This window comes from Dromiciops gliroides, chromosome 1 (genome assembly GCF_019393635.1).
Source record: "Dromiciops gliroides isolate mDroGli1 chromosome 1, mDroGli1.pri, whole genome shotgun sequence".
Classification (NCBI taxonomy): Eukaryota; Metazoa; Chordata; class Mammalia; order Microbiotheria; family Microbiotheriidae; genus Dromiciops; species Dromiciops gliroides.
Window position 1 is genome coordinate 429,237,894 of NC_057861.1, and position 11,045 is coordinate 429,248,938.

Genomic DNA, 11,045 nt, shown 5'->3' on the forward strand with positions numbered 1-11,045 from the left:
AGGAGTACCTGAGTTCAAATCAGGCCTCAGACAATTAACACTTAACTAGCTGTGTGACCCTGGGCAAGTCACTTAACCCCAATTGCCTCACTAAAAAATAAATTAATAAATTAATAAATTTAAAAAAAAAAAGAATGAAGGACGGAGGGGCGGCTAGGTGGTGCAGTGGATAAAGCACAGGCAGTGGATTCAGGAGTACTGGAGTTCAAACCCGGCCTCAGATACCTGACACTTATTAGCTGTGTGACCCTGGGCAAGTCATGTAACCCCCATTGCTCGTCAAAACAAAACAAAACAACCCCAATTGCCTCACACACAAAAAAAAAGAAAGAAAGAAAGAAAAAGAATGAAGCATCAACAGTCTAGCTTTCCAGTCAATTAACATATTATCAAGCACCTGATGTGTGCCAAGAGCTATAGTAAGGACAGGGGATACAAAATGGGGCAAAGATAGTGCCTGACCTCAAGGAACTCACAAGCTAATGAGGAAGACAATAGAATAGTTGAAAGGAGCAGACTGGATGGTATTTATCCACCCCAAGCTGCTTCCCTACATAAAGACCCAAATATTGGCATATATATTCTCCCAGAGATAATGTTTGTTTGTGAATGTTGGTAAACCAGCCTCTGAGAAACTAAAGTTTCAGTTGACAGATTAGATAGATAGATAGATAGATAGATAGATAGATAGATAGATAGATAGATAGATAGATAGATAGATAGATAGATAGATAGTTATAGGCCTAGAGTACCTCAGAAGTTTTCTGGGGAAACTCAGGGAACCTTCTCCTTGAGAAGCTAAATCAAAGGACAGACACAGACACACTTAAAGAAGCCAGTCTCCCCCACACCTTGAGGAGATAATCCTATTAGGCATGGCTGCTGCCTGAGTGGTGCCAAGGGGACAGAGACAACTCCAGAAGTCTTCTCATTCAAGCCTTCCTTCACTCGAGTTCTCCCCACCCTAAAGGGAACTTTTCACAGTCAGATGATCACCTCATCAGTCCCTCCACCATCCATCCTCTAGAAAAGTTTTTGCCTTTCTCCTGTTCAGGTAGATAAGTATCTAAGAGAATCATCTCTCTGTGCCATGCCATCTCCCCATAAGAAAAGTCCAAGGACTTCTCTCTTGATTTCCTTTCTTTAGCACCTAATAAAATATTATTTTATTCTAACTGGATTTGTATGTGAGAGGGTATAATTCTTTTTTTTGTTGTTTTTGTTTTTGTTTTTTAGTGAGGCAATTGGGGTTAAGTGACTTGCCCAGGGTCACACAGCTAGTAAGTGTTAAGTGTCTGAGGCCAGATTTGAACTCAGGTCCTCCTGACTCCAGGGCCAGTGCTTTATCCACTGCGCCACCTAGCTGCCCAGGGTATGATTCTTTAAAGAGGAATTCCTAAGGACCCCTATACCAACCATTTCTCCAGTGACAGATAGATATATAGAGATCAATCAGTCGATTGATAGATGATAGATAGATAAAGGGTAGCTGGGTAACACCATACTGCACAGAGGTCCAGACCTGGAGTCAGGAGGACCTGAGTTCAAATCTGACCTCAGACACTTACTAGCTGTGTGACCCTGGGCAATTCACTTAATTCTATTTGCCTCAGATTCCTCATTTGTTAAATGAGCTAGAGAAAGAAATGGCAAAGCACTTTAGTATTTTTGCCAAGAAAACCCCAAATGGGGTCAATAAAGAGTTGGACACGACTAAAATGACTGAACAGCAACAATAAAAGAACAAATAACTAACCTTCAGAATACCAACAATTAAATTAGTATCCATAGATGGTCTAAGAACATTGTGTGTCTTAGTACCCTCTTCCCCTTTTTCCACACTATACTGCTTCATTGAAGGAGCTAAGGCACAATAACGAGGGTCATTTTCTATTTTTCTTTCTTTTTTTTTTTTCACAAATCACATTGGCCAAAGAACCTATTGAATTCCTTTCGCACTTAGCTAAGTTGGTCCTCAGAAAGCAAACACAGTTCGTTGCCAGGACAGATTTCTAAATCTTTAGAACCTGGCAGGATCTACCATATATTCTGCTCTGTTGCATAACTTTTGAAAACTCTGGATCACTGCCAGGCATTTCATGACAGGGCATTGAAAAATGATTTCAGGGAGGATTTTTCGATATATTATAAAATAACACAAAGTCCTCCTCCAAAATTATATCTTAGCATTAGGTGACCTTGGGTTCTCAAAGGCAGCACCAAAGAACGCAAGTTCTGGTAGGTTCTTCCATGTTGGAGTGATTTCAAGTACAGTTCAGGTGGTACACTGCATCTATTTTCCAAGAACCAGAGTGGACAAGTATGGAGAAGCTTATCAACAGTAGTCTGACCCTTTGCTGATGAATCCTTGGCCAGGGCAGCCCATGAAACAATGAAAAATAGAAGATGCCTCATGATACAATCCTGTCCTCTCTGCACATCTGGAATAAAGATGCCAGAGTGGTGGGAAAGAGAGCAGAGGTTTTTAAGAACTAGTTATTGATCCTTGTCCAGTGACTGACAAGTAGACATGCTACTGAATAAATGGAATCACATTAATTTTGACATGTCTAATAAATACAAAACCAGAAAGCACAAGAAAGTTATAGCAAAATGAAAGAATGATTCACAAGAATCAAAGGAATGCCCAACAGTTGGGGAATGGCTAAACAAACTGGTATATGATGGTGATGGAATATTATTGTGCTATAAGAAGTGACAAGCAGGATGATTTCAGAAAAGCCTGGAAAGACTTGTATGAACTGATGCATAGTGAAGTGAACAGAACCAAGAGAACACTGTGCACAGAGACAGCAATATTGTTTGATGAAGAACTGTGAATGACTTGACTGTTCTCAACAATACAATGATCCAAGATAATCCCAACGGACTAATGATGAAACAAACTATCCACCTCCAAAGAAAGAACAAATATTGACAGAACAGACTGAAGCATGCTATTTTTCACTTTCTTTTATTTTTATTTTTTTAAATCAAGTTTTCTTGTATAAAATGACAAATATGATAATGTTTTACATAATCATACATGTATAACCTATATCTGATTGCTTGTTGCCTCAGGGAGGAGGGAGAGGAGGGAGGGAAGGAGAGATTAAAAATTGGAACCCAAAACTATAAATTAAAATGTTTATTACATTTTTTAAAAATTAAAAACTAAAAAAGAATGGCTCACAAGTTGCCCATGGATGGCAAATAAAGGAGTTAGCAAAGTTGACTCTACTGTGCATCCAAAGACAAGAGATACCATTTCATGGGATTTGATAATCTCATGTTATAGTGCTCATGATAAATGTTGGCAAAAAAAAGCACCATGAAAATAATTTCAGACTATGACAGAGGATGAAAGAGTGAAATGCTAGGAAGAACTTGGTAGGGCCCTATATATTACATCAATGTATGCTTTGGTTCTCAATGACTTTCATGGAAAAGTAGGAATGAGGATAGGAAGAACTGTGTTAAGAAAATATGGATCAGGAGTAAGAAATGAGAATAGCCAAAGATTTGCAGACTACACAGAAACATCATGCCTCTACATAATTTATTTTCATTAAGGAAAAATTGGAAGGAGTTGGACATACCAAGAACCAAGTGACATCACAAAAGTGAAATTGATTTTACTTTAATAGACAGGAAACGACTGGTTACTGATGGGATTGGAATGAAATGAGACACTACAAGACTATCCTTCAGTTATTAAAAAAAAGTTTACTTAGTCATAGCTGGTAAAGGATATTGAGAAAGGATACATCATTGATTCATTTGCATGCAGTTTCCATCCATGCCATGACACAGACCATGTCACTTCGTGTGTATTAAACTTAAGAGAAGAGCTCATCAATGGCCTTTGTAATTAGGCCACTAGAAAGTTATGACATTGATTTGAGCTTAAGTCCCCTGTACCAATTAAGACCATAAGACCATATGGTTTAGCTATTGCTCCTATAATACTGTAGGAGATAATCTTATCAACTGTAGATTGAGCCCTAGGGCAGAGTTTACCCAGTTGAGGATTGGGGGAGTACCTCAAATATGCCTCCACCTTTCTATTACCAACTGGATGGAGTGTTTGGGTGGTCAGAGAGGACTAGCACCTCTTGTAAAAGAGCTTGCGGAGCCTTTACAGGGCTGCCCACCCACCTTTGTTGTCCACTTGACACTCAATTCTCACCTGTGGCTGCAAGAAGCTGTAGCGTGCCCAGTAGCCACACTCTAGTAAACTGTCTCAATAGATGGGCTAAACCAGGTTGCCAGTAACTGACAGGCCACAAACTTCTTGGTAATTTAGGGGGATATTTCCTTCAAGCATGTGAAGGCTTCCCACAATGGGCAGATGGGAACAATCTATTCCAATGGTCATGAAGACAACTGAAGCAGATGCTGTGAAGCACTTAGAGCTTAGTCGGACATCAAAGATAACAAGGTCATCTACTGTATCCTGAGCCATCCCCAACTGTCCTGAATTGTCCTGCCACTGGACTTTAATAACTCTAGAAGAGAGAGTAAGGCTGATGACTTTGTGCAAGGCTGCTTCACTTAATCTAATTCATGCACAACTCAAGACATTACCCTGTGATGTCACTGGTCCTCTGAAAATAAAGGACAAACAACAACAACAGCTAGGTCCCATGATGTTTAAAATCTAATGTGTGTCCTTACCTTCCACCCACCCCCCCCTCGCCCCAGTTTTGGGGGGAAACTAGCTAAGATTTACCGATAAATTCAGCAAGAGTATTTGTTTTAAGTATTTATTTTGTTTTGTTTTATTTTTGCAGGGCAATGAGGGTTAAGTGAATTACCTGGGGTCACCCAGCTAGTAAGTGTCAAGTGCCTGAGGCCGGATTTGAACTCAGGTCCTCCTGAATCCAGGGCAGGTGCTTTATCCACTGTGCCACCTAGCTGCCCTATTTTAAGTATTTATTAAAGAGTAAAGACAACACATGTAGTCCTGTAACACCAGAAAAATCTATTTACTTTCCTCTCTTTTTTTTCTGTCTGGCACCAAACTGAAGTCCCGGACCAAAAGGAGGCCAGAGCTAGGGAGCCAAACTCTCTTCCTACTTCCTCTCTCCCTCTCCGGAAGGGGCAGTCCTTCAAGCTGATTGGTTGAGGGTGGTCTTGTGTTGATGTCATAGTCCACAGCCTTTGAGAATAACACCCCACTCAGGGCTGGCCAGGCATGGTCTCGATTTTATCAGTCTTAAGTAGGTTCTCAGTCAGTTTCTCAGTCTCACCCAATTCAATCAATTCCAAATCAATCTTCAGGTGGGGCCCCTGGGCGGCTGCCAAATCCCATTATTTTATCACAGTCCATGATTCTGTCAACCATTGCTTTGACCATCAGGCAGTACCAGGAACTCATCATCTGTCCTGCCATCACATCTTTTCTCAGTTCCTTTACCCTAGTGTTCCACCTGTTACTCAGGGATTGACAACATTACCGTGGCTACTGGGAAGGGCATGAAAACCTACAGCCATGTGGTTCCACTCCTAATTCTTGTGATTCTAAGTCTCAAGGGTGCTTGGGTTGAAGTTCCCCCCTTCCCTGACCTCCTATGATTCCATGAGCCTATCATTCTTTTGTCCCTCAGGAATCCCTATTCTATTATTTACAAAATACCATTCTGACTATGCCCTTGCCCTCAAAATTACTTGGTATATATTTTGAAATAATTTTTCTATATGAGAATTTAGTTCCTTTCTGTGAGAGGCAGTATGGTACAGTGGCTGGAGCTGGCTTTGGAGTTAGGAAAACCTGGATTCAAATCCTGCCTGTCACAAACAGGCTGTGTGATCCTGCAAAAGTCACTTAGCTCTTCTTCAGTGCCCCAAGCAACTCTCTAAGAATATGTTCCAAAGAAGGTGGTGGCTTGCATCAGAGAAGGGAGTTTCCTATAACATTAAAATGACAGATCTGGATCCTAGTTCTATTTTTCTGAGTACATGTCAGTCCTCTCCCTTAGTAGAAAGAAGTCCCTGGAGAGCAGGAATGATTTCATCTTTGTTATTATCTAGCACAGTTCCTGGCACATAGTATGTACTTGACAAATTCTTTCTAAATAGAAGCGAATTGAAAAGATTTGCATAACAAACTCTTTTTACCATCAAAGAAAATAGAGCCATCATACTTAAATTCTGTCATCCCAGCCCCTCCTGTGACTGTAGAAGAGATAGAAATAGCACATTAAACAAAGAGCAAAGACAGGAAAAGCAGCTGGATGAGACCAAGCATTCATAAAGGAGGGACACAGTAATGTGGGCATTGAGGGATCAATTAAAAAAGTATCCAAAGCAGTATTCTTATGCATTTCCATGGCTGAAACATTTCCATTCTTATCCATTGCATATATATCAAATCATTTAATATGCAAAAAAGGTATCAAAAGAAGTTACCTAAAACATAGAAACATTATTGATACCCCCCCAAAAAAGGGTTCCTGAAAGAACAACTTCTGGTCTATATGCCTATTTTACCTACTATATAAAATGATGGGGCAGCTAGTGGATAAAGCACCAGTCCTGAATTCAGGAGGGCCTGAGTTCAAATCCTGCCTCAGACACTTGACACTTACTAGCTGTGTGACCCTGGGCAAGTCACTTAACCCTCATTGCCCTGCAAAAATATATATATATATATATGGGAATAATCTATGCATGCACCAGGGGCAGCCCTGATGAAGGTATGAGTAGCAAGCATGCAGCTTTGCACAAGCAGTAATCTACAGCAGGACTCACCTTTAATATTACATAATTGACTGAAATATGTAAAATGTACAAGATTCCACTGCAGAATCCAAGCTGAAGAAGGATTTCTTACAGATGGGGAAGTCCTCCAAATGCTCCTATTTGCAGACAATACTGTGCTGGTGATAACATGCTCTTGTACACTGCAGAAATTCCTTGAGGAGATCCATTCCCATACCAAGAGTTTGACCTAACCATCCACAGAGGAAAAAACAAGTGGATGAAGAATGTATACTATTCATATTATGACAAGCTGTTAGAGAGACAGCCTATGGAGCTTATTCATATCTAAATATACATATATATATGTATATACATATACATATTCACATATATATCAATTAATTCAGTAAACATTAATTTTGTACCTATTGTGTGCAAAGAAGTGAAGTAATTCCTTTCCTTCAAGGAGTGTTCATTTTATTAAAGGAACATACACTAAAAGTAAAGATGAGTTTGGACCTAGAATTGAATGGGAGGAACAGAGCAGACTGAATTGCTTTGGAAAATTGCAAAGCTCCTTTGATAATCCCTTTTTTTTTAAGTGAGGCAATTGGGGTTAAGTGACTTGCCCAGGGTCACACAGCTAGTAAGTGTTAAGTGTTTTAGGCCAGATTTGAACTCAGGTACTCCTGACTCCAGGGCTGGTGCTCTATCCACTGCGCCACCTAGCTGCCCCAATAATCCCTTTTTGTTTCTCCCAGAAACAAAATTCCATCTTTCTGATGCCTATACTCTACCAGGCTGTGAGTCATGAAGCATTACAGTCTCCAAGGAATAAAAAATGAATATAACTCAGAGACCAATGAAAAGGAATGTAGTGGGCATGAGCAAGATGTAAGATATCACAATAAACTGTAAAGAAGAATCAGAGTAAAGGATGTTATCAGAAGAATTTATGGTTTAAAAAATGAGCTGGTCACATGGCAAGAGTAATAACTTTGTTGTTGTTCAGTTGTTTCAGACTCTTTGTGACATTATTTAGGGTTTTCTTGGCAAAGATAATAGAATGGTTTATCATTTCCTTCTCTAGCTCATTTTATTGATGAGGAAACTGAAGCAAACAGGGTTAAGTGATTTGCCCAGGGTCACACAGCTAGGAAGTGTCTATAAGGCCAGATTTGAACTCAGAAAGATGAAGCTTCCTGACTTCAGACCCAGCTCTTTATCCACTGTATCACCTAGCTGTCCCTAGTAATAACTAATGAATAACTTTTATGCTCCATTGGTGTCCTCAAAATGGCAAGAGAAATAGAATAAAGCCCTAAGACCATTGAGTGGCCCTCCACTGTCTAACATAGAGGAAAACATAGACTTGAGTCCTGCAAGATGAGTAGACATGGGTATATTACTGGAGGGAACATCCATATCAATGAAGTCACAGGTCTGTGTGAGCATATGAGCTAGGAAATAAAATCTCAGTAATTCATAGGTGAAGATGAAGTACAGAAAAGATGGAGATCTAGACTGTTACTCCATTAGACTGAGAGCTCCTTGATTAGACTGTGAGCATCTTGAGAGCAGAGACTGTTTTTTGCTTTTCTTTGTATTCCCAGCATTTAGAACAAACAGTTCCTTGGTGCATAATAGGTATTCAATAAATGATTGTTGACTTAAAAACAAAAGGCATTTACTGTATGACAGTGTGAAGTTAAGGAAATGAACTCCTTACGGTTCTTTTGTAAGTTCTTTAATAAGAATGATTTGTTGTTGTTGTTTTAAAAAAGAATGTTTTGTAATTAGTATGTACATAGTTGGTATAATAATGTTTCTAAAATTGACTTAAAAGTCAAATAGTCCATTTATAATCTTTATTAACTTGTTTCCCAACCCCTCTTTTGTTAGAAAAGGAACAAAAGTAAACTTCAACACCAGCTGGTCTAAATGATCACAAATTCCAAATTAGTTAGGTCTGACTGAAAAGTATTTTAGTGATGTCAGTTTTTCTGTTAATATTGTACATTTATTCCAGTCCTTATGAATGGAGACAGTGAGGCCAGCTCTCTCCGGGGGCAGTAAAAGTTGGTGTATATTACTGACCTGTCTCCTTCCCTCAGCAGCTAACTGTGGGAAAATCCTCATCATCAACAGACATTTGTTTAAAATTGACTGGGTCCATAGCCTGAGAGGAAGGTAGCTGGGTGGCTCAGCTGGGTGTGGAGTCAAAAAGACCTGAATTCAAATCTGACTTCATACACCTATTAGCTGTGTGACCATGGGCAAGTCACTTCACCTCTGTTTGCTTTAATCCACTGGAGAAAGAAATGGCAAACCACTCCAGTATCTTTGCTAAGAAAACCCCATGGACAAGCAGTGGTATGGTATAGCCCATGGAGTCATGACAAGTCGGACACAACTGACTTACCCAACATGGAAAGAGAGGCACAGTGTTTTAGAATAATAACTGGCCTAGGAGTCAGGAAGATCAGGGTTCAAGTGTCACCCCAGATCCCTCCACTGTGTGGATTTGTATTGCTTAACTGTGCTTATTTGGTAAGGGGATTATCTCCCCTTTTAATATGGGGGTAAGGAATTGGGGAGGAGGGAGGAGAGAGCAATAGTACTACTGAGAAAAAGAAAAAAGAAAAAGAAATAAAAGAGAGCATCTTTAAAAAAAAAAACCTGCTGATACAGTAAGAAATTTTCTCTGATGATGATTGCAATTTGTACAATAAGATCAAGTGAAGAAGATATACTTAGCAATCAATCAATAAACATTTATCAAATTCCTACTATGTCCCAGACACTGCTAACCACTGGGGATAGAAAAAGAGACAAAAATACAGTCCCTGCCCTCAAGGAGCTTACAATAGCATTGGGGAGCTACAGATATAGGTATAGCCATGTCTATGTGTGTGTGTGTGTGTGTGTATGTGTACAATTTGATGTAAGCAAGGCTAGACTCAAAGACACAGGGCTGAGTCTGAGCCTGAATCCATAAAATCAAATCTTTTCCACATATACATATATGTATATACACAAAAACATATAGAAAAATCAAATAATATAATAAATTTCCCATATATATGCATGTGTATGTATACATATATATGGGAAAGATTTCATTTCATGGATGTGTATATGTGTGCATGTATTTATATATATGAAAGATTTGATATTATAAATTCAGCCTTGTGCCTTTAAATCTGGCCTCACTCTCACCAAAGCTTTCTGACTTCTCACATTGTCAAAGAAATCATGAGGAATAAAAGGAATAAAGAATTCACCAAGGATAAGTTTGGTTCATGCATGTTAAAATCAGATATGCCTTGTATAACATCAGAGTATGAGGGGGAAACTGCTAGTACAAATGATGAGAGGAAAGCTGGTGAAAACAGAAAATAAACCATACTTCAAAACTTTTCTTCTTACTGATTGCGCAACTACAGTGAGAAAAGAGGTCAGCAAAGTAGACATTCCTGCATGAGTTTCTCAAAAATGCAAGTGACCTTAAGTCTCCCCCAAAGTTGTCTCCTTTGAAAATCTTGCCCAAAGTAAACCTCTTGAGTTCTATGGCCCTGAGGAAGGTGTTTCTTCACCTTCTGATTTATTGTATTAAAAAGAAGGCTGAAATGATGAAGCAGCTGGTAAGAACTTTGCATAGTATACTAATCTTATCAAATTAAGTATAATTTTATATCATTGGTTACTATGTTAGCTTGTTTAATCAATTCAAATGTGCTTTGGAATATTTTAGATTTTACAAATATACCAAGTTGGCAAATAAATATTGTGTTTCTGGCAGCATATAAAAATAGGACAGAAGGAAGGAAGGAAGGAAGGAAGGAAGGAAGGAAGGAAGGAAGGAAGGAAGGAAGGAAGGAAGGAAGGAAGGAAGGAAGGAAGGAAGGAAGGAAGGAAGGAAGGAAGGAAGGAAGGAAGGAAGGAAGGAAGGAAAGGAGGGAGGGAGGGGAGGAAGGAAAGAAAGATCGAGGGAATGTTACAGCCTGTATAGGTGGAGGGAGTACATAAAATAATGAAACCACATTTTTGAAGTATTAAAATAATATTTATTACATTATTAATAATATTAATATATTATATGTATTATATAACATGTGATATATTAATACAAATACAAAATATTTCTATATAAAATAACAATCCACATCTATGTAGTGTCTTATAGCTTACAAAGCATTTTCCTGAGTAATGGATAAATGTTTTCAATGTCCAACTTTGTACTTCTTTAGACCAACCCTATTGTGCCCAGAAATTTCTTCTCTCTTTCACCTGTTGGTTCCACTGTGCCCCTGAAGGTTCAGCTTCATAGGTCTGGGCTA